Below are 21679 nucleotides of genomic sequence, written 5' to 3' on the forward strand. Positions count from 1 at the left end.
GTTTTTTGTCTCCTATATCTTTGTATGATAAACCATTATGTCTAATATACCAGTAGATGTCAAGACCAAATTCATGTCATGCACAGCAAAAGTATCACCAGATGGCAGCATTTTGCTTGAAGCTAAGCAGGGCCAGATCTGGTTAATGGTTGGATGGGAATCCACTAAAGAATACTAAAGGTGTAGAGTATAGATAAATATCTTGGGGAAAAAAACCATATTAGCAGAGAATTATGGTTCTATCTGCAGAATCACAAGGAGTCAAACACAACTTGAGGCCAACTTTACATCGCAAAGACAACTGTTAATGGAAATATTTGTCCATCATAAGTCAAGAGTAACAGTGATCTCATCTATTTTACCATTTTATCTACAATTCTATGGTAGGTGAGTTGGATCCAACTATTTTTGGCAATTTTTTCTGGGACTTTTATTAGGGATAGGTAGACAGTATCCAGCAACTCAAAATATGTATGCTACTGGTAGTATCAAGTCTTACACATGGACATTGCCTGGCTTTTATCAAGCTAATTAGGAGGGACTCCTTCAATAGATTGTCAGTATTCTGTACAGGAAGGTACTTTTTAGCACTTACGATTGGGACTGGCTGAGGTAGTCACTAAATGTAGACTGCCTATTATGGAATGCTGATGATAAGTAGAGGATGCAATTTTAGTTCAGACGTTTGTATCACTACTTATCCTTAGAACGGGTAGAACTGAAATGATTGGTTTTTGCTTTTTTTTTTTTTGCTCTCCAGGAAGGTTTTTAAAAATGTATTTTTTAAAAATCATATTTTTTGCTATTGCCTACTTTTAAAAATAAAAATAAGATGCTAAAATGTTATTTTTGCTGCTAATGTTTACTGGGTAGAGCTTTAAGAGCATATATGGATGCAGCGGGGGTGGGGTGGGCACAGTACACACCTGCCTATCACCTTCCTGGTCTCTTCTACTCTTTCCTAGAATTAAGGCAAGATAATCCATGCGTCATCCTTCTCAAATATTAATTTGGCATCTTTTGCAGAGTTCAATTATTTGAATATTATAAAGACATGGGATTCAGCCATGATAGGCAGGTTTCAGCTCTAATTCATGAATTATGCTCAGCAGTAATATTGTTTGCTTGGAACTGACTTTGCATGCTATGTGAACTCACTGGCTGCACCTGTTCAAAGTAAACACAGTGGAATAACTTCCGAGAATTCTCTGGTTGCTGCTGTTATGTGAGGTGTGTAAAAGTAACTGATTGTACTAATATAATTATAATATATAATTGATACTAATTGGTATGTCTTCCTATTGTTTAAATAATGTAAGAAGTACTACTGTTTAGTGGTAAGATTTGATGGAACCCTGTATTTCCCATAATGCTGGTCCAGTAGGGTCAACTGATCTGTAAATCCGTAGAAAGTATATCCTGCCACTTGTTCTCTTGTTTTTATTTTACATTCTCCCTGACAAAATTCTAACGTGAAAACAAATTAACCATATTTATTTATAATTTCTCATCTATGAAATGTTTCTTGTGCTGAGAGCCATAAAGATATTTTCAAACATAACCTGGGTTAACAACTATTTCATATTGTCAATATGAAATAATTTTAAGGCATGCCTTAAAAATATTTCAAAAACTACATTAACCTTAGCTTTGTTGTATCATAAGCATCCTTGCTATCCAAATCTCAAATCGTGCCCTTCTAACTCCAATAACCTTCTATTAATTCAAACTTAACAATTAGCTGCAAAGTATAATTTCAGACAAGAACCAATCCTCTTTCTTTTGCATCCTGCAACATCTGATATTTAACTAATGCTTTTTCTCAGCCACACAAATGTATGTATATTTCTGCCATTGTTTAAATGGTGCATCAGTTGTTAAAACAGATATTTTCTGAAACAAAAATAGCATTCTAGACAAAAAAATTTCTTAATCACAGAAATTATCTTCAATATTGACAATTTTCTCATGTTTTTAACTTCATTCCATCTCTGCAAGTGACTTATTTGAAACTAGCATTTTATATTTGTTAATACCTAAGTATTTTACCTTCTTGATTTTAAAGCCTATTTTATTCATTATTTCTATTTGATTTGGATCTACATATTTCTTGGTTCTTTTTGTTAATTTTGAAATCAGCTAACACACCAAATTCTTTTAATTTTCAATTTTTAATAATTTAATTTCTTTTAAGGGATTTCCAAAACCAGCACCAAATCATCTGCAAAAGCTCTCAACTGGATGTTTCTTCTTACATTTTTATTCCCACTATCCTATCATCTCATATTGTCTCTATTCAAAACTAAAATAAACAGAAGAGACAGTGGGTAACCCTGTCTTGTTCTTTTATGTATCTCACGTAGTTTCTCCATTAACAATAATTTGTCCCTTCTGTGACATGTAGATCAACTTTACTCATTTTATAAAGTTTTCTTCAAAGTTCATATCTTCTAAAGCTTTAATTAGAAAAGTTCATATCAGATTATCAAAAGATGCAGATTATCCCTGCATCTAAAAAAGGCTGCTGCAGCTTGATTTTCATTTCACTGTTCTAAACAAGCTAGAATGTCCACTTCTGACATTCTCTTAACTGGTGAACAACTGCTTAACTATGAGTCAGCAATATGCTGCAGCTGTCAAAAAAAGGCCAACATCAACAGATGGATAGCATCAAGATTAAGGGAGGGGATAGTTCCACTCTATATTGCCCTAGTGAAGTCACATCCACTTCTGGTAATCGCAAAACAAAAGATATACTGAGGTCCTAGAAACAGTGCAGAGAATAATAATTAGGTTGATAAGGGATCTGGAGGCTAAATGCTATGAAGAATGGCTAAAGGAACTAGGTATGTTAAGCTTTATGAAGAGAAAACTGAAACATGTTACCAGTCTTCTAATAATTGAAGGGTTGTCACAGGGAAGAGGGAGTTGATTTAAATCTCCACAGAACCTGAAGATGAGCACGTGTTGAAGTTCATCAGAGAGAGATCTAATCTGGAAATGAGGAATTTCCTGACAGAATTATTAAGCATTGGAACAGCTTACTTCCTGTAGCTATGGGTCCTCCATCACGGAAGTTTTTAAAAAAGATTGGTCAATCATTTGAGATGTTCTAAGGATTCCTGCCTTGGCAGGTTTTGGACTAGACGACTATTATTCTCTAAACCAGGGGTGTCAAACTCGTGGCCTGCAGGATGAATGTGTCACATGCTGGCCCCGCCCCTGCCCGGTTTTAGCGAACAGGGAAAAAGTCCCAATACATCACATGATGCCAAGAGTTTGACACCCCTGCTCTAAACTGTCTTTTAAATAACAAAAGACACATTGATCTTCATTAATAGATTCTTGCAAGATTATTTTGTCTATTGATTAGAATCATTGTGAACAATGTATTCAATGATATTGATCAATAATTTCTCATTAAAGTCAGATCTTATTTGTTTCTATATATTACTGCTATTTCCAAGTCTCTGCACTCCAGTAAAATGGAGTTAACATATTTTGCAGAAGTTGTAAAAGCTCATTCTCAAAACATTTGCAATAAGAAACTAATAATCCAAATGGTCCTGGTACTTTTTTTGATTTGATCTTTTTTATAGCTTCAGAAACTTCCCTTATTGTTATTAATGCATTCACAATCTTTCTTTGCTTCTCTGTAATTTTTGGTAAATTTTGTTTTTCATAAAAGCAATCATCTATGTTTTCCAAAGAAATGCAGTGCCCTTTATATAAATAATACTAATGAAATGTTTTTGCAACTGTTTTTTTGCAACTTTTACAACTGCTGTTGTAAAAGTTTAATTTGTTGAGAAATGCTCCTCTGGTGATTTCTTTAGTTCTTTTTATCTCATACAAAATACACTATTTTCTTTTGGCTCTCCTTTTCAGTATTATGTTGTGTGAAATAACTGCTAATAAAACTTTATTTGTATCCCATACCACTCATCAATCAATGCCTTTATTTAGATTGTTTTTTAAAAAAATCTTTGAAAAAATATAATTTCGTCTTACTATCCTTCAATATTATTTACTTGTGTAACAACATTTCATTTAATATCTAACAGATAGGGATTTCCTTTTATAAATCTAACTCACAAATTCATGATCAGAAAGTCTTTGGAGAGGACAGAGGTGAAATCCAAATCATATCTATTCTTGAAGAGGATCTGCCTTTCTGAAGAATAGGTGTATTCTCTAGAATTATCAATTTTCTGTCTCTGTCATCCACTAACTGTAGATGGTCCATCATATTAAAAAAAAAAAAGCCTTTTGATAGTTTCCATGAATAATTTTAATATTTTTCTCTGACATTCAACCTAGTTGTGGGGAGATCATTGCATTCCAATTTTGCATCAGACCAATTTTCATATCAAAGACTTATTAATCTGTACATAAGTCATTTATAAAATGATACTTTGTCCGCATAAATTCCTAGTACTAGACCTCATGAAATTTGGCTTCCACCCCAATAAAAGTATCATGCCCATGACTCCATACATATTCTGGTTGTAGTTAGGGGTTAATACACAGGACAACTCCAGTTGCTTTTTTTAGTACTTGCTGCAATAAATACTTCACCCTAATTTTTATAAATCAAATATGACATATTATTTTTCCTAGTATGAGTCTCTCATAGACATTATGTTTTAATTTTTTTAAATAATGATTTTTTTTTCTTTTTGGGGGTTCATTGGCTTTATTTATATTCCATATTGAACATTTGTAATCCATAGTCAAGATAAAATTTAAAAATGTCCATACTTGTGACACTTAATAATCTCTTTCAAAATCCATTTACAATTGTTGTGGTTTTTGTATAGTCTCTTCTGTGAATGCCATTTAGACCTCTTTCAACTCTCCTTTAATTTTTTTGAAAAAATATCTTAGTCTCTGATCGGAATCCAGTCAAAATGTCAGATATTTAAAAGTAAAAATCAAATCTTCTAATTTAGCCCAGCCAAAAAACCATCACTTTACTCTTTCACTCTAAAAGAAGTATTTATTTTTCTTTTGTAGAGAGCATTTATTTTAGGATAATTCTATCTATATTATTAATCTTCAATCCTGTACTGAAATGCTGTCGCAGAACATTATTCTTTGTCTTTTTCCTCACAAAATGCACCCTCCCCCCCATCAAAGCTTATATAATTCTTTATCTAATACTTTCATACAAGTTCTCTAGAATAGCTCTAAATTTCACACAATTTTTCTCTCTAAATTTCAATAGAGCTAAATTATCCAGCTCTCTCCAATTCTTTATCTAGAGCTTCTGCTTTTATTATCCAAAATTTTAATCTTATCATCAACATTTTGTCTATCTATCTATCTATCTATCTATCTATCTATCTATCTATCTATCTATCTATCTATCTATCTATCTATCTATATTAGATATATAGATATAGTTATATAGTATTTTCCATCTTATCCAGCCTTTCATCTTTTTTTGTGTGTGGAAGGACTGTAAATTTAGTTTCAAGTGCAACAGGCCGTTTGGTGCTGAATTGATCAAAATTTTCTGAAGTACTTTAAATCTAATGAAATTGATTTCTCTGCAGGCTGTTCTAAGGACCCTCTTCTGCCTTCCAGATAAGCCTTACTTATCACACTAGATTCCAAAAGTGAACATGTTAAGCAAGGGGGGGGGATTACCCCCCCCCCCAAGTTTTTTCTCTTTTCTTCTGATGCTTTTGATGCTGGTACATGTCACATCTGCACTTCCATGGTTACAATTAAGAACTCGGTCTACTCAAGTTGCCTTTATCTTTTGTTTTGTAAATTCCACCAAGTATCTACTGTCTTTAGTAAAAAAAACAACAACAACCAAGTCTGAGTTGCCTAATTCAGTTTTTCCATGCAGTTTCATAGAAAAATTAATCTTTTTAATAAAAAAAAACACGTTCCCTTTCATCCATTTTAAGCTTTCTTGTATCACTCCTTGTTAAGCTTTTTGACAAGTAGTCTGTATACTTTAAGTCTTTAAATCTTTTAAATGTGTAATCCAGAAAAAGCAAGACCCACCAAGAGGAGTACTTATCTGTAGTAAAAACAAAAATTGCTCTCAGACTGTAGAATAATCATTTCCAAATGTAACTAAGAAATGAGGCTTGGCAGATCTTGCACTTATAGGTTGTATTGCAGCTATGAATGTGGATAGAATCTTGTGCCTCCCAGCTCTCATTTCGTATGCTAATTATGAAAGGTTCTGTTCCTGGAACTTACTTACAAGGAGTGACTATCCAGAGAATTTAAGTGGGTTATTTTACACTCACTCCTTCATCCCTTCACTCCTGAAGGGATTTTGGCATCCAGTGGTGGCTCTCTGGGTGCCAATCTCCACTTCAGTACAGTCTCCACTCCTTCAAGATGATTAGATCACCATTTGTCCCCACCAGAAGTCCCATATTCCCATATTACCTTTGAGTAATGTATTGCTCCAAGAGACATCTGAGATCAAAATGATATAATTTATAATAGTTACATATTTAAATTATATAGGATTTATTTTAACAATACAATGATTTGTCATTATGAATTACAATACTAAAATACATAAAATTTTTGGAGGGTGGGGATTATACTAACACACAGGGGTGAGATTCAACCAGTATAACAATCGAGCGCGTGCTTTGCGCATGCTTTGCGCATGCTTTGCGCATGCTTTGCGCACGCATGCACCAAACGTGTGTTCCACATTTTAAAAAGATAATACTTACCTTCAGCTGCAGCTGAAGAAAACAGCTGAGGCGTGGCAAACCACTCTGGCGCGTGAATCAGCTGTGCTTTAACAAAAAGACATAAAGCACAGGAAAGAGCAGGGGTGGGCAGGTGGGCCCACATGCTAGGCGGAGAGAACTGGCTCAGATCCAGCTGATCATCAGAACAAGGGGTTTGCCCAAACTGGTCCGAACTGGGAGAATCCCACCCCTGCTAACACACTAAAAAATTCCATCAAAAGGCATAGAAAAAAATCCACTTACGAAGCGATGGTAACCATGAATTCCACAAATTGAGAAAGAAAAAGCTTGCTACAAGGCAGCAGACCAATAGGCTTAATTAATGAAGAAATTTGTTTCTAGAAAGGACATCCAGAGAGCTAAGGAAAGCCTTTAAGATGAACCAGATTGTAACAATATCTTCCTCTTTGTTTATATTAGCAATAGACATGAAGAATAGTGATGTTTCTCCTAGTGGAGATAATACTTGGACTGTAATTATAACTTAAAGTTGCCACCATAATGCTTAAATCAGATAATTTAAAGAAGAATGCAAAAAAAAAAAAAACAGTTAAAACTCAGGCCGTGCAAAGTATTTCAATTCAAATTGCATCACACCAAAAAAACCTCAATTTGAATTCAATAGAGCTTGTTCCAGTTGTGAAATGGACATTTCAAAACAGTGTTTTGTGCTTGAAATACTTCCATGATGTTCAGAACTATTTGAGCGGAATCATTTTGCCTCACAAACTTATTCAAAAAACATTTAAAACATAAAAAATAGCATAATCTAAATATAAAACAAATATAATACTTAATAATTAAAACTTTAAAAAAAGATACATTATGAAATTCCTTTTGAAAGCAGAGGAAGAGGAGACCCATTATAATAAATACATTTTACCGAAAACAAAAGAAGACTTGTGTCCTTCAAAAAAGCTAATCTCTGACAGATCTTAATTTCTTGAAGATAATTTTGGTATGCCACTCACTGAATTATGTATTTATTAAACTTATGTATGATCCAATTCCCAACAACTTTGGTTGGTTCATAATAAAATAAAATACTGGAAAGCTGATAGCCCAGCTTTGAGACCTGAGTGCTGTGTTTTGGGGTGAGCACCTATTACTTGCCCAGGTCCTGCAAACCTAGCAGTTCAAAACCATGCAAATTCAAGTAAATAAATCGATACCATTTTGATAACAAGGTAACAATGAAAAACTCACAGTGCACCTCGACGTTATAAATCATGCTGACCACATGTTCACAGAAAGTGTTTTCAGAAAATGCTGGTTCTCTCAGCTAAGAAACAAAGCCCCCTAGAGTCAGACATGACTGGACAGGGGAAACCTTTACCATGAGTAAAAAACAGCAAAATTGACCAAAGGAGAAAAATCAATAATAAAAGAAACAAAAGAAAGGGGGGCTTTACCACTTTGGCTAAACCTGGGTGAAGAGCCAAATCTTCAAGACCCTTTGAAACACCAGCAGAGGGTGTAGGAGAAATATCAAACAAAACAATACAGGCACACTTTTGAGATGTTATAGGTTCAGTTCCTGACCATGATAATGAAGCGAATATTGAAAAAAGTGAGTCACACACATTTTTTTTGTTTCCCAGTGCATATAAAAATTATATTTATACTAAAATGTAAGTGTGCAACAGCATGCCTGCAAAAAATGAGCTACATACCTTAATTAAAATATTTTATTGCTAAAAAATGCTAAACAGCTTCTAAGCCTTCAGTGAGAGTTTTTTTTTTTTTTTTGCTGGTGCAATCTTGTAGACAAACTGCAATATCAGCAAAAAGCAGTAAAGCAAAGCACAATAAAATGCGATATGCCTGTATATTAGCATTTCTTACCTCCCTCCCCAATCAAAAATCTTCCTTGTGCACAGAAGGATACACAGAGACACAAAAAATAATCACATGCAAACAGCGATAATTTTATTTTGAACAATAAATTGCATCTCAGAAGTTTGCTTTTTCAAACTTTACCAGGGAAATTTACATATCAAAGCTGAAAGATTTCCATCAAAGCATCTTCTCAGGCAATTTACATTAATTATATAACTTAGAGGAGATGTAGCGAAAACCTCTGTACATTGCAAGACCAAGCAGATAGAAATTTTCATTTTTTAAAAAAATCATTGAAATATGATTGATCTGAAAAGTATCTTAACATTTACCCCCCATCTCTCTACTGAAGCCATGTTCTGGGTCAGATCAGAACACTTTTCCTGCAAGAACTGCATTGGCTGGTCAAATCAGGTTGCTTTACTTCTTATAAAGTCTGTTGTGACTCAAATACTAGTTACATTTGAAGCCATTGACTTGTAGAACACACACATCTAGTATTAAATAGCCAAGGGTGTGTGCAAGAGATATCTCTATCTTGAGTTGTGTGATGGGTAAGGGCCAACAGCCACAACTCCTCAGACAGCCCCTTTCTATTAACATTAAAACCATTCAGATGGCTACCTTTCACAGATCCCTTATGCTGTGGGGTACAGGGTACTGTGTAATTTATGGAAATGGTTCATAGGTTATGATTTTTAAAATGGTTTTTACTGATGGGTAGATAGATTCTATCATGGTATTTATTATGTGATTATTGGAACTACTGTTTTTATCATGTTGTAATATAAATTAATATAAATTTAAGTATTAATGAAATAATAACAATCTTTAAGACTGCACCTTTTGATTCCCAGTGTCTCCAATTGTTTTATATGGAAGTCATTGCACATGATTATGGAGGGGACTCAACTGATACATTTGAAACAGACTGTACTCCAGTGGTGTCCAAGTATTTGTTCCATGCAGTTAGCATACATGAAGGAATGCATTTTATTTCAGTGGAGGAACATAAAGTATATTAGTCCTCCTAATCCAGATGGTCTTGTTTCATTCATTCATTGGTGGAAAGGAATCTCTCTGCACCCCTCCTCCCCGCCATCTCTCTGAGAGGATACATATGCATAAACTGTTTTTTATTTGAAGTACACAATGTCCATGATGGGCATCTTCACATACAACTGGTAGATCAAGCCATTTTAAACACAGCTTGATGCTATTGAAATTGTTGAAATAACAGCACCAGGTTATAATTTGAATTTTGTATTCAGAATGTTCTAACATACAAAGTTCCAAGCAACTTGAAAGCAGGATAGCTGAAAGGTTGATTTTTTTTACTACATTGGTAGTCTTTGACTTACAACCATTTATTTAGTAACTGCTCAAAGTTACAACACCACTGAAGAAAATGATTTAAGACTGGCTCTTGCACTTACAACTATCACAACAACCTCACAGTCACATGATCAAAACTTGGCAATGGGAATGTATTTACAACGTCAACAGATCATGTGTAACCTTCCCAAGTCAGCTTCTGGGAGAAACTGGATTTGTTTAATGACATGATTCATTTAACAACTATGGCAAAAGGGGTTATAAAATTCTGGTCTGTATTGTGGTCATAAGTCAAGGACTACCCATATCTCTGTTGAACCACAGTAATATCAATAACTCTTCTTATGACAATAAGTGAATATTGCCTGGAGATATGCACCCATGAAACACTTTAAAGGAATAAGTTATTGTTATTTTACAATTTACAAGATCTCAAATTAAACATACTTGACAGTATTTGAATCATACTCAAATTTGTGTGAATTTTCAGCTGGTCTATCTGAAATGAAAATTGTACTTCAGAAGGTAATGATTCATTTAAACATTGTTGTCACTTAAGTTTGTGCCATCTGCAATTCAGGATCTTCAATATAGTGTCATAAATATTCATACTCATACTGCACTTTATGCAGTGCACACAACAGGTTTTCTACTTAAAATATCAGTCACAAACACAACAGGAAGCTTTTTAAACCATTCATTGTATCTCTGCATGTCAGCTATTTCATCTCTTCAAGATAAAGCTGAAATTAGATAGAGTAACGTAAATGGCTCTTTCAAATGTAATAATTTTAATCTTGCAATCAAATTATACACATATAACTGCATCAACAACATCATGTAACATTTAAAGTAAGGGAAACGATAGGGGAAACATCTGGAAATATGTAACATGGACAAAACATTGGTCAAATTGTTTCAGAATCTTCATCTCTGTTGGAAAAAAAACCTTCAAATGTTGACAAACAATGTGTATCAACAATCCATTACCACAAATCAAATGTCAATTTATCTTTCCAGTGTTGTACAGTAATTCCTCAGGCCATGGTCTGTGCATAGTAAATCTGTAGTTCTTTATATTTTGAAAGATTCCAAATATTGGGGATATAGCCAAAAAGAACAGATGCATCCTTGGCATGTAACAATCAGCCTAAAGTCATATTAATAATCCGAACATGACTTTAGGCTGATTGTTACATGTCAAAATCCTAAATGTGTAGTCATAAAATTCAGGGTTTTTGGAATAGTTAACATTAATGAAGCACTCTGAACAATTGAAATGCAATATATAATTAGATTATTAGTTCAATATTACAATTACTAGTAAAATATCCATCATTATTAGGGTATTTTATGTTGTGGAAGGCACCCATGCTGTGAAGGTTTCGGCAAGGGATGTGCCCTCTCAATAGAGGTGCATAGCATATTCCTAGCTCATTCAGACATTCAATAGAGACCATGCTACCCCAAATCACAGCAATGAACATGTTTTAACACCAACTGAACTTCAATAACTGGGATTGGGAACCATGTCATTTATCAACATGGTTGTAAAGCATTACTTCATGTGATCATGCTGACTTATGACAGATGTTTCAACTGATATTGTTAGGCAAAACTCATATGGTACTAGATATAATGTCAAGTGGCTGCCATTTGTGATTTTCTGCTGGCTTCTCCATTGGCTCTTCCACAAACAACTTTTTAAAATTTTCTAAAATATCATGAATTGTATAAGAATGCGCTAGATAGGAAGCTGAATAAAATTAAAATGGTGGTACTAATACCTTAGATTGGATGCCAAGCCTGTCTTGGGTGTAATTCAGGAAATAGAGGATTTAGCCATTAAATACCATTTATAACTTTAAAGATAGTCCTTGACTTAAAACTGCAATTAAATCCAAACTATCCATTGCTGAGCAAGCCAATTGAGTTTTGACTCATTTTATGACCTTTCTTGCCACAGTAAATAAATCACTGCCGTTGTTAAGTTAGCATTATGGCTTCCCCATTCACTTTGCTTGTCAGAAAGTCACAAAAAGTGACCACATGACCCTGAGGTCTCACAACCATTATAAATACATGCCAGTTGCCAAACATCTCAATTTTGATCACATGATTATGTGGTTGCTGCAATGATTGTGTGAAAAATGGTTATTAGTCATTTTTAGTGCCATTGTAACATTGAATGGTTATTAAACAAATTGTTGTAAATCGAGGACTACCTGTACATAGCTTCCATTGCATATGTGGTTCTTAATATTCCTAACTAGAATATGATATGTTGTTGGGATTATGAACTTACTTTCAGATATATAGGTAGATGGATACAAAACTAAACCTGATTATTATAACGCTGATAAATAGAATGAAAACTTCTGCTGGTGGGTCTACTCTATTGCTGTGGCTAGATACATGTTTTTCAGTAATTCTAGCTTGATTTGCATTTTTGTGTGTGCTGCAGGATATTTGCATGCATGCACAATAAAGTCACATGTTTTGTTAGCTATAAGATCTGGTGATCAACTATACCATTGCTATATAGTCCTTATAACCATTCATTTAGTGACCATTTGAAGTTACAATGGCACTGAAAAAACTTATAAGAGTTTTTTGTACTTAAAACTGATCACATGATCAAAAGAGAATAGATGGGGGCAGGGCCAGTCAGAGGTGGTATTTGCCGGTTCTCGAAATTTCTGCTACCGGTTCTGCAGAACTGGTCAGAACCTGCTGAAGACCACCTCTGGTGCAAATGCTCTCCGTGTATGGTTGGTAGTTTGTAATCTTGGTAGTTTGTAATATATAAAAACATACTCTGTTTTTGCATATTGCCAAAGATGTAATTGTTAGCATTTACAAACATGTAGTAATTATTTATCCTACTCGTATTTAGAGTCATGCTGAACTTTCTATCAATTTCCATTGGGACAGCTCAACTTTGTAACACAAAATTCCACTGTGGAAATTTTTCTCCAACTTGATACCATCCAGCTAGGATGAACTATAACTTTCACAACTTGAGTTGTCCATCCTAATTGGAAAGTATGGGTTTTGTCGCTTAACGCTTTTGGAAGTCCTACCTGCATTATCCATTGGTCACAACTAGCAGTGTTCAGGGCCTGGGACCCGATTGCTTAAGAACTGGAGAAAGTTTCAGCTTCCTTCCATCTCAGATGATTAAAAAGTGGGACAAGAAATTACGCTAAGTTAATTCTAGTCATTTGCTATTAAACATTTTATCATACTAATTAAATACATATTGGAGCAGGCTCCTGCCTCTGAGCATTTGCAGGGCTTGTGAAATCTGTAATCCAGCCCTCTTGAGGAGTCACTGTAAAAATGTCTCCAATTCAGTTTGATGGACTCATGCAAGGACTCTTGGGCTCCACCAGTTACCTACTTTGACATAGTCCTAAACACAACACAGTGGAGCACTCAAGGCCTTTGTGCAGCCATGCCTCACAAACCGTATTTTTGCAAAGGGCACCTGCACTACCTTGACTTAACGTTGCTCAGGGCGCCATGGCTTCAAACTTGCAATTGGTCCACCCATGGCACAACAGATGGGTCCAAAGCCAGGCAGCCCACCCGTAATGTCCAATGAAAGAATGCCTTTCTGGAGGTCCAGAGACTTGCTCTGGCCAAGGCTGGGGCACAGGGATGCTTGTCTTGACCTGCCCTGCAGATGCCATTCACTCCATGCACGAGTGCAAGCCGTGTGATCATCAGCTTAGCAGCACGAGGTGTTATGCTGCTCACTCAGGTGAAGCTTGGGTCACGTGGTGTCCTCCATGCCGGGTCACGTGGAGAAGGCTCATTCTCCCTCCCCCTCCTCCCTTCAGTTCCCCCTTCCCCAGTGACCCTTTCTCCTCCCCTCAGGGAAAGTTGTAGTCCCGGCTGGGGCGGCGGAGGGATAACCGTGCTGCGCTCTTCTCTCCGGCCCCAGCCGCAGGGCGCGGCGCCTCCTAGCGGAGCCGGAGCAGATCCCGCCGCCGGTTCCCCTTCTCGCGAGAATCCCCCCATACCGACGGGGTTATGTAACCCGCTCCCCTCCATCTCTCTCTCTCTCTTTTTTTTTTTAAAGATCCCGCTTCCTGTTAGGACAGGATAAGAGGAGGAGGGATGACGGGAAATCAAGTTCCATTCTTGGGGTTCAGTCACCCCTTTATTCCCCTTCACCCCGGGGGGCTCATCCCCCTCCTCTCCGGCCGGACAATAAGTCCCATATGCTAATGAGGACCCCGCGTCACTTCCGCTCTTTCTCGGCCGCCATCTTGGCCAGGGCAGGTTCTGGGCAGGAGGGACCCGGCTGTATTGTCTGCAGGGCCCCCTCCCCTTCCCCGCGGCCCGGCGCTCGACACCCTTCGGCCCGGTACCTCAGCCCCAAGGAGCCGCCGCGTCCTCCTCCGTCCCAGCGCAGGCCGAACCCCCGCCTTGCCCCACGCAACCTGCCCCCTCCCGCCATCCAGGCCCCTTTGTCTCCCCCGCACCGCCGGCTCCGCTCCCCGCGTTCGCCCAGCCCTGCCGCCAGCCGGGAGCCGCCAGCCAACAGCGCCGCCGCTGCCGCCGCCGGGGGAGGGAGCTCCCGCCCGCCCGCCGCTGAGGAGGAGGAGGAGGAGGAGGAGGGAGCGCGAAACGCAGCTAGGTAGGTGCTTGAGCGCGCGCGGGAGCCCAGCGCAACCCTTTTCCTCCCTCTCTTTTCCCTCTCTCCTCGTTGCCGTCTTTCCCTCCAGGGTTGCCGGGCCCGGTGGCTGCTCCTGGACCCCCTTCACACATAGTGTTAAAAAGAAAAACGTCTCTCCCTTCCTTCTCTTCCGAGGCCGGCTCTCCCGGCGCCAGAGGCGGTCTCCTTGCCGGTTTTCTTGCCTCCCTTTCCTCCACCTCAAAGACTCCCCCCACAAGAGTCCCCCCCATTTTTTTAAGGGGTGGGGGGAAGAACCCAGAAAAGCTTCTCTGATCGCGTTCCGGCTCAATGCCGCCTGTGCCTCCGCTGCATCTCGTTTTTTTTTCCTCCCTCCTTCCGTTCCTTGTAGGGAGGTGGCCCAGAGATGTTGCGCCCTCGAGTGTGGCTGTGATTGCACGGTCTGCGTCGTGGAAGAAGGAGGGAATCGTTGGAGGTGGTGGCGGTGGTGGTGGCGGCGGGGAGGGGGAGAAGAAGAGAAGACCGGATTGCGAATGCTGCCATCCTCTTCGACATGCTTGAGGCTCCCCCCTTTTTTTTCCTCTCTCCCAGCATGTGCGGCGGGGAAAGGAAGGGTGTCAACGAGGGAGGAAAGCCCCGTTATGACTGCAGAGTTGGCGCTGGAAATGTGGAACAGGCTGCGGTGCAATCAATGGGAGAGCAGCCTCCTGTACGCCAACCTCCCCCCCCCCTTTCAATAGCTAGAGGTATCGGGTGTTGTTGGAAAAGGCGGGATTCGTGACTCAGTCAGAGTATCCAGGTCTCCGAGAGAAGCAGGCACCCTTCTACACCTCTGCAACTCTTTGCTGCATCCATTCAGGGCAAAATAGTTGTATTTAACCTATTTCTCAAACAAAGAAGGTGGGGAAGGAGGATTGCTTCTGCTTCTATAAGGGGAGAAAAAGTCTTCCTCCTAGGATGTCTTGTCTATGCTTAGTTATGGCTTTGTATATCTGTGTGTTGTCTTTTTGTTTTGTTTTTTTTCCCCTGCAGCTCAGTTCAGTTTTGCATAGGCATATACCTAATGAGCATGTGGCTTCACTGCTGCGGTTGCTTGGGTTTATGACCATCGAAGGCAAAAATACCAGCCCCCACCCAAAATGCACCGCAGCCAAGTCCGTTGAATGAAGAAATGAGTGTAGCGAGTCAGTAGGGGGCGCGTTCCCAACGTTGGGTAAGGCTGCTGCAGAGGGGGGGAGGGGCCCCAGATGCACAGATAGGAGTTGCTACACAGCGCCTTCTATAGGCCTGGGAAAATGGGCCTATCACTGCAGGCCGAGTTGCTCTTCCGAGCTGACAGCAGCATAGGCAAAAGGTTTAGTGAGCAAGAGCAATGATTTAAAAAAATCTGGCCCTCTCTTGGAAACTCATGACCAAAGGTGTCATCCTGATGTGGTACCTAAAATCTGTGTCATCCTTGACCCACATTACTTGTCTGAAGATTTTGCTGAAATTCAGTGAAGCTAATCTTCAGTGTATCACTAAAGCTTTCTGATACTAGTTTAGAAAATGGAACTATAGTAGGTTCCCTAAGTCAGAGGCATTAATTCAGGTGGAAGAATGTAAGATTCAATGCACACAGAGTGCTTGTCTCTTTTGTAAACCATGATGAGGAAGAGACTGCACTTAAACTTATTACTGGAGATAAACTTATCACTTATATGGTTGAGTCTCATCATGACAATAGAGATAATTAAGGGTTTCTATCATTGAAATGCTTTTCAAAAGACTGATTTTGTTTGACAGCTACATGTTGCTTGGAAAACTGGATAGTTGAGTAGTTGGTTATTGGGATTTTTTGTGGTTATTATCTGATAGAGACTTGTATTTATAGAAAATACAAAAAACTTTAAAATATGTTTTGTGACACAATTTTATTCTCTAAGTGTCAATATTTAGTAGAGAATATGTAAAATGGAAACAATACCTCATGTGTTACATATCAGCTCATATGGAAGCAATTCTTATAAAACTGTCATTCAGTTTTTTCCTTCAGGAGCTCAACCACCACTTCCTCCATCTGAACAGAAGTGGTCATTTAATTGCTTTTACTGTTATTTTACTCACTTTAAAATGACCAAAAATAATGGTTTCATATGAAATAACTTAGTTGCATTGCAACCAATCAATTTACCATAAGCAATGACATCAGAGTATCTTAAAGAAGTCATAGAACCTTGGCTTCAAAGGTTCATGTTGCCTTTCTGAGTATCACTGGTTTGTGTCATTTTGAGGGAGATTAGAGTAAGTACCTTGGTAAACTAATTGTTTTAGCCATAATTTATAGAAAAAGCAGTAATCTAGTTTGTGCATAAGAGTTTATACAGGCCTGTTCAGATCACAGCCTATCTTAGAAGAAAGTAAGTTGTGTAGCTTAACAAAATGTGTGAATCAGGCCATTGATTCAGGCATATATCTTGAATCCAACTATAAATATGGAAGATTACAGAGCTGCATTAAAAATACAATGTTGAAGATCCATGTGAAACCAAATCATCTGAAAGATATTGTAGTATTAGTTATGTGTGAGAGATACCTGTCCAGCTACTAAAATATTTCTATTACATGTGTTTATGTGCATTTTGAGTAAATAAGCTTTTGCAAGCATACATCTTTTGCAAGCAAACAATGTCAATATCATTATATCAAGAAAGTTGTAAAGGAGTCTGGATTTTTCAGTTATTGCAATAATATGATTGTCTGTTAAAAACAAATATTATAAAGAAAGACATTGCAAAAGAATAAATTGTCTGGCAGAGTTCTTATTGTGAGAATGAAGCTTTGTAATTATTGGGAAAGGTAAGAATATATTTCTCAGAAACATTTGGAACAGAAACAAAACTTGTAGTATATGAGTTGGGGTAAGTTTTCCTTACCTCAGTGATAACAGTCTTATCATCTCATGAACAAAGAGCGCCTAGAACTGATTACATGCTTTGCATTTGGAGAGTGGCATATTCAATTCTTAGCTTCAACTGAAGGATTTCCTGTACTAGTTCTAGAAATATCTCTGCCTAGAAAGCCCTGCATGTTGGAAAGGACATCAGCTAGATGGACAAGTAGTCTGATATACTTTATTTTTCACATTTCGGTTGTAGATAGACTAAATACATTCCATTGTCATGCTGAACCAGAGTTCTGGGGCAAAATTTAATTGTGTGTTGGTATGCCACTGCTCCATCATTCTGACTGCAATGCAGCCAAAACAAAGTGATTAAAAAGAAACCTTGGAAATTCCTTCTATGAATTGTTTAGCAAGATGACTGCACTAATAATTGTGGTTGTTCCCTCTTCACAAGTCAACAGTTGATAGCAATGACTTGTTTTTGCTTTCCAGTTTTAGTTGGTTAGGAGAAGAAAGCGAGAGTTCTTAGTTTAGGCATTACACTACCACTTAAAATGTTTCATTTCAGGGGAAATCTAATGAGCATGATCAACCAGCAATGAATCAGTTTGTAGCTTGGTTAAGCCAAGCTAAATTCTGAAAAATTGTCACTGGTAGTAGATATATTTCTATCTCATTCATGTTAGAAATTCAGACTCTAAATCAAGTTTAAATAAAGCACCAAATTATGCTGCAATTAATTTAGACAGGTGGAAATAGAAATAGTAGGAAATATAGTTTACTATAGTTGAGCTATATAAATAGTTATCCAATCTACCGTGCTACAAGGGCATCATAGTTGGAGGTTCTGGCAAGCTGGACAGTATCAGCAGTTGAAAATCTCTCTGGTTCTCTAGTAGTGATTCTCTGGCTTGGTGAACAAAAAGCCAAAATAAATCCTGTGTGCTTCAGTGATGCACTTTCATTGTAAGTATTTGGTTCATTTTTCAAAACAAGTACATTACAGCTAGTCCTTGACTTATGACCACAATTGAGCTCAAAATTTCTGTTGCTAAGCAAATTTTAAGTGAATTTTACCCCATTTTATGACTTCTCTTCCCAAACTTGTTAAGTGAATAGCTGCAGTTCTTAAGTTAGTAACATGATTGTTAAGTAAATCTGGTTTCCTCATTCATTGCTTGTCAAGGTTGCAAAAGGTGATCACATGACCCCTGGGCATGCAATTATCATAAATATGAGCCAGTTGCCAAGCGGCTGGATTTGGTCACATGACCATGGGATGATGCAATGGTCGTAATTGTGAAAAATGGTCATAAGTCACTTTTATTAGTGCCATTTTGATTTTGAATAACCACTAAATGACTGTTGTAAGTCAAGGACTATCTGTATAGCTGATTGATACATAAAAGCATTTAAATATATTGTAGAATTCAGGTTTCAATATAATTCCCACCTAATGTGTGTAAAACAGGGAATATGATGTTGAAAGCAATCAGTGGCTGCTCTCCTAGTTTTATTAACAGAGTAGGGTAGACTCATGATGAATCAGTGTTTGTACTTTGTTTGGGATTGATTCTCACATTCAAATAGGTCCTATTTATATTAATGTGCCAATCTGCAGCAAAATATTAAGTGGGTTCATACTCTAGACTGGCTGAAACGAATGTTGATGTCTATAGCTCAACCTATGGTTTGAACCTGTTTTATGACCATCACATAAAATCTGTTTTGTATCTCTTTATTTTAACCATTTTAACTGTTTAAGTACTAATCAAATGTTTCTTTACTGTCATCATCACAGAGCATAAGTATTAACAAATTATTTTTGTTTGATTTGGTCACTCAGCCTGTGTGTGTTTCTAGATGCTTAATAGAAAATTGCTTAAGTTGGGAGCGTGCCATTGTCTGCTCATTATTAGGGTTAAGGTTTATGATGATAGTTCTTTCGGATGTAATTGGAATTGAAATGCCCTATGAGCTTGATTCCTACTCGCTATATTCATAAACAAAGATGGATCAAACCACAACTTTCCCTGTTACATTCAGACTTGCAAAATGCTTAAACTTTGAGGATTATTCCTCACTGGAATATTAAACAGCAATTCTATTTGTGAATTGATAGGAAAACTGACTTAATAAAATAAGAAACATTTGATGGGGGAGGTTCAGCTTCACTGTTGAATTTTGTTCTTACAAAGCATACTTCTTTATAAATCATAGTGTCCAAGTTGGCCAACCATTTTGATTGCAGACGTTATATTTGAAGAATGTATACCTTGTGCTTCTTAACTTTTCTGGTTGAATGTATTTCTCTCCATCAAGCTTTAGTTTTAAGTACATTGAATCTTGAGATTGGTAGCCTTAAGATTGCAATTATATTTCAAGAGGTAATTTCTAGTACAATTTTTATAGCTGAAAGTGTTAGATTAAATACCTATTTCCTTAATCCCATGTTGATTTGAATTATGTAAGTTTATGTCAGAGATACTACTGTTTTGAAAAGCTTCATTCATTCTAGTAGCTATAAAACATGAATATACATAAAATAAACTATACTTTAAAATTTAATAAAGTATCAACTTTCTTCTTAAAATGAGAGAGTGACTATAACGGGCAAATTTATCTTCAGTATATTTGGTTTTATTATTTTTGAATGAAATATACAACGAAGATTACCGTGAATTGAAAAGAACTGCAGCATCACTATTTAGGGTACAGTGCAATCAAAGATAATTTTTTTTTGAAATTATTTGAATAGCATAATTAAGTATATATTTAAAACTTTGGGGTAAGGGGATGATCACACCATGGTTTGCTTGGATTTTGTTTAACATGTCTAAACTAAAATACGTTAGTTTGCAAACCATGGTTTATAATTCAGCATGTTATATAAATACATCCAATTATGCTTTTCATTACAACTCTATACAAACTTTATTAGTTGAAAGTTAGAAACGTCCTTTTTCCTATTCACACAACAACTTTAGAATGCTTATGGTTTGTGCCACAAGTTTCTTATTCTTTTGAGATTAATATTTTGCTCTTCAATTCTAAATGGCTTTCCAGGTTGACAGTTTTAAGAACTGTATAAAACAAGTATTGATTTGCTGTATCTCATAAATGCTCAAATCATTCTATATAAGCAACTGCAGTCACAATTGCTCAAACTAACAAATCTAGCCATTTTGTTGGCTAGATTTGCATATAATACTAAGTTTGGATTCATGCATTACAGTAAACTACAAAATGAGCAAATTATTATACAAATTATTCCATTAGTATCATTATAGATAAACATGATAATGGCTTGTCTAAGATAACTCAAAAGAATAGGATGAACTTTATTTGCAGTTGTCAAAAACATGTTACAGAGATTATAATTATACATTTCCTACAGTGGAGTTCTTTCCACCAATCAATATTCTATGAAATCACTTTCCATTATTGGTCTTTTTTTTTAAGAATGTAAAATCTTACATTTTAGGCAATTTTCAGTAGTTGACAAATCAAAAATTCTTTTCTCTTTACATATGATTCAGGTATCATTAGATTTATTTAAATTGGCCTGCAAGTTATAGTTTCTGGGATCTATCTGTTTGGGATCAATATATGTACAATTATGATTGACAGGTACCTGTTTTCATAATGGCACTTTCTTATTGCTTACACATACACACACAGGCGTATATGTAGACAAAAAAGGTTGCTTTCATGAATGAAAATTATATTCTAGTAACCTAAAACTTGAGATCATTTTGAAAAGTTTCAACATTTTCCATGTTTTTATCATTGAATAAGTTGTGTTTTTATAAATTTTGCAAGCATGAATACTGCATTATAAGTTACCTTTGTGTAACTATTAAAAAATGGTTAATTTCTTTTATTTTAAGACATTGGCTACATGTCCACTAGATGGCATTTTAGCTGCTAGTGGAAAATTCCAGAACTTGCCATGAGTGAAGAATATGTGAGTCCGGAAGAAAGAGCAATTTGCTGGGCTCCAGAACAAATGGGAGAGCTTATGTTAAATATGGTTTTTATTTTAATGTCTTATTACAAACTACCTATGAAATTGGAAGCACTTTTGTTGACCATATGATCCATCAGCAATCTAACTTGAGATGAACCCTCCCACCCAATATTAATATATGCATTATCTGAACAAGGGTGAGGAGGTTTATTCAAGTGCACACCAGTTCAGTCCTTAGTGAGAACAAACCTCTGTTCCTGTGTTTTTAA

The 21679-nt window shown here is 36.8% G+C and overlaps 1 protein-coding gene and 1 long non-coding RNA gene across 5 annotated transcripts in view; one reads left to right on the forward strand and one right to left on the reverse strand.

Annotated features, from left to right (window-relative positions):
* Positions 1–8644: 8644 nt before the first annotated feature.
* LOC148126020 (uncharacterized) lies at positions 8645–13966 on the reverse strand. Its single transcript, XR_015742689.1, has 2 exons — positions 12995–13966; positions 8645–10654 (listed from the first exon to the last, which is right to left on the reverse strand). It is a non-coding gene; the product is annotated as an uncharacterized LOC148126020 (long non-coding RNA).
* Positions 13914–21679, forward strand: part of ADNP (activity dependent neuroprotector homeobox) — a 58647-nt gene continuing 50881 nt past the window's right edge. For 2 of the 4 annotated variants that reach the window (XM_087928997.1, XM_087928996.1), the window contains exon 1: positions 13914–14559. The gene's annotated coding sequence lies outside the window, so the exon portion shown is untranslated. The remainder of the gene's footprint in view (positions 14560–21679) is intronic. The other 2 variants (XM_087928998.1, XM_087928999.1) reach the window with 2 other exon arrangements.

This window comes from Pseudonaja textilis, chromosome 3, assembly GCF_049901715.1.
Source record: "Pseudonaja textilis isolate UNSWEBS1 chromosome 3, rPseTex1.2, whole genome shotgun sequence".
NCBI classification, from domain to species: Eukaryota; Metazoa; Chordata; class Lepidosauria; order Squamata; family Elapidae; genus Pseudonaja; species Pseudonaja textilis.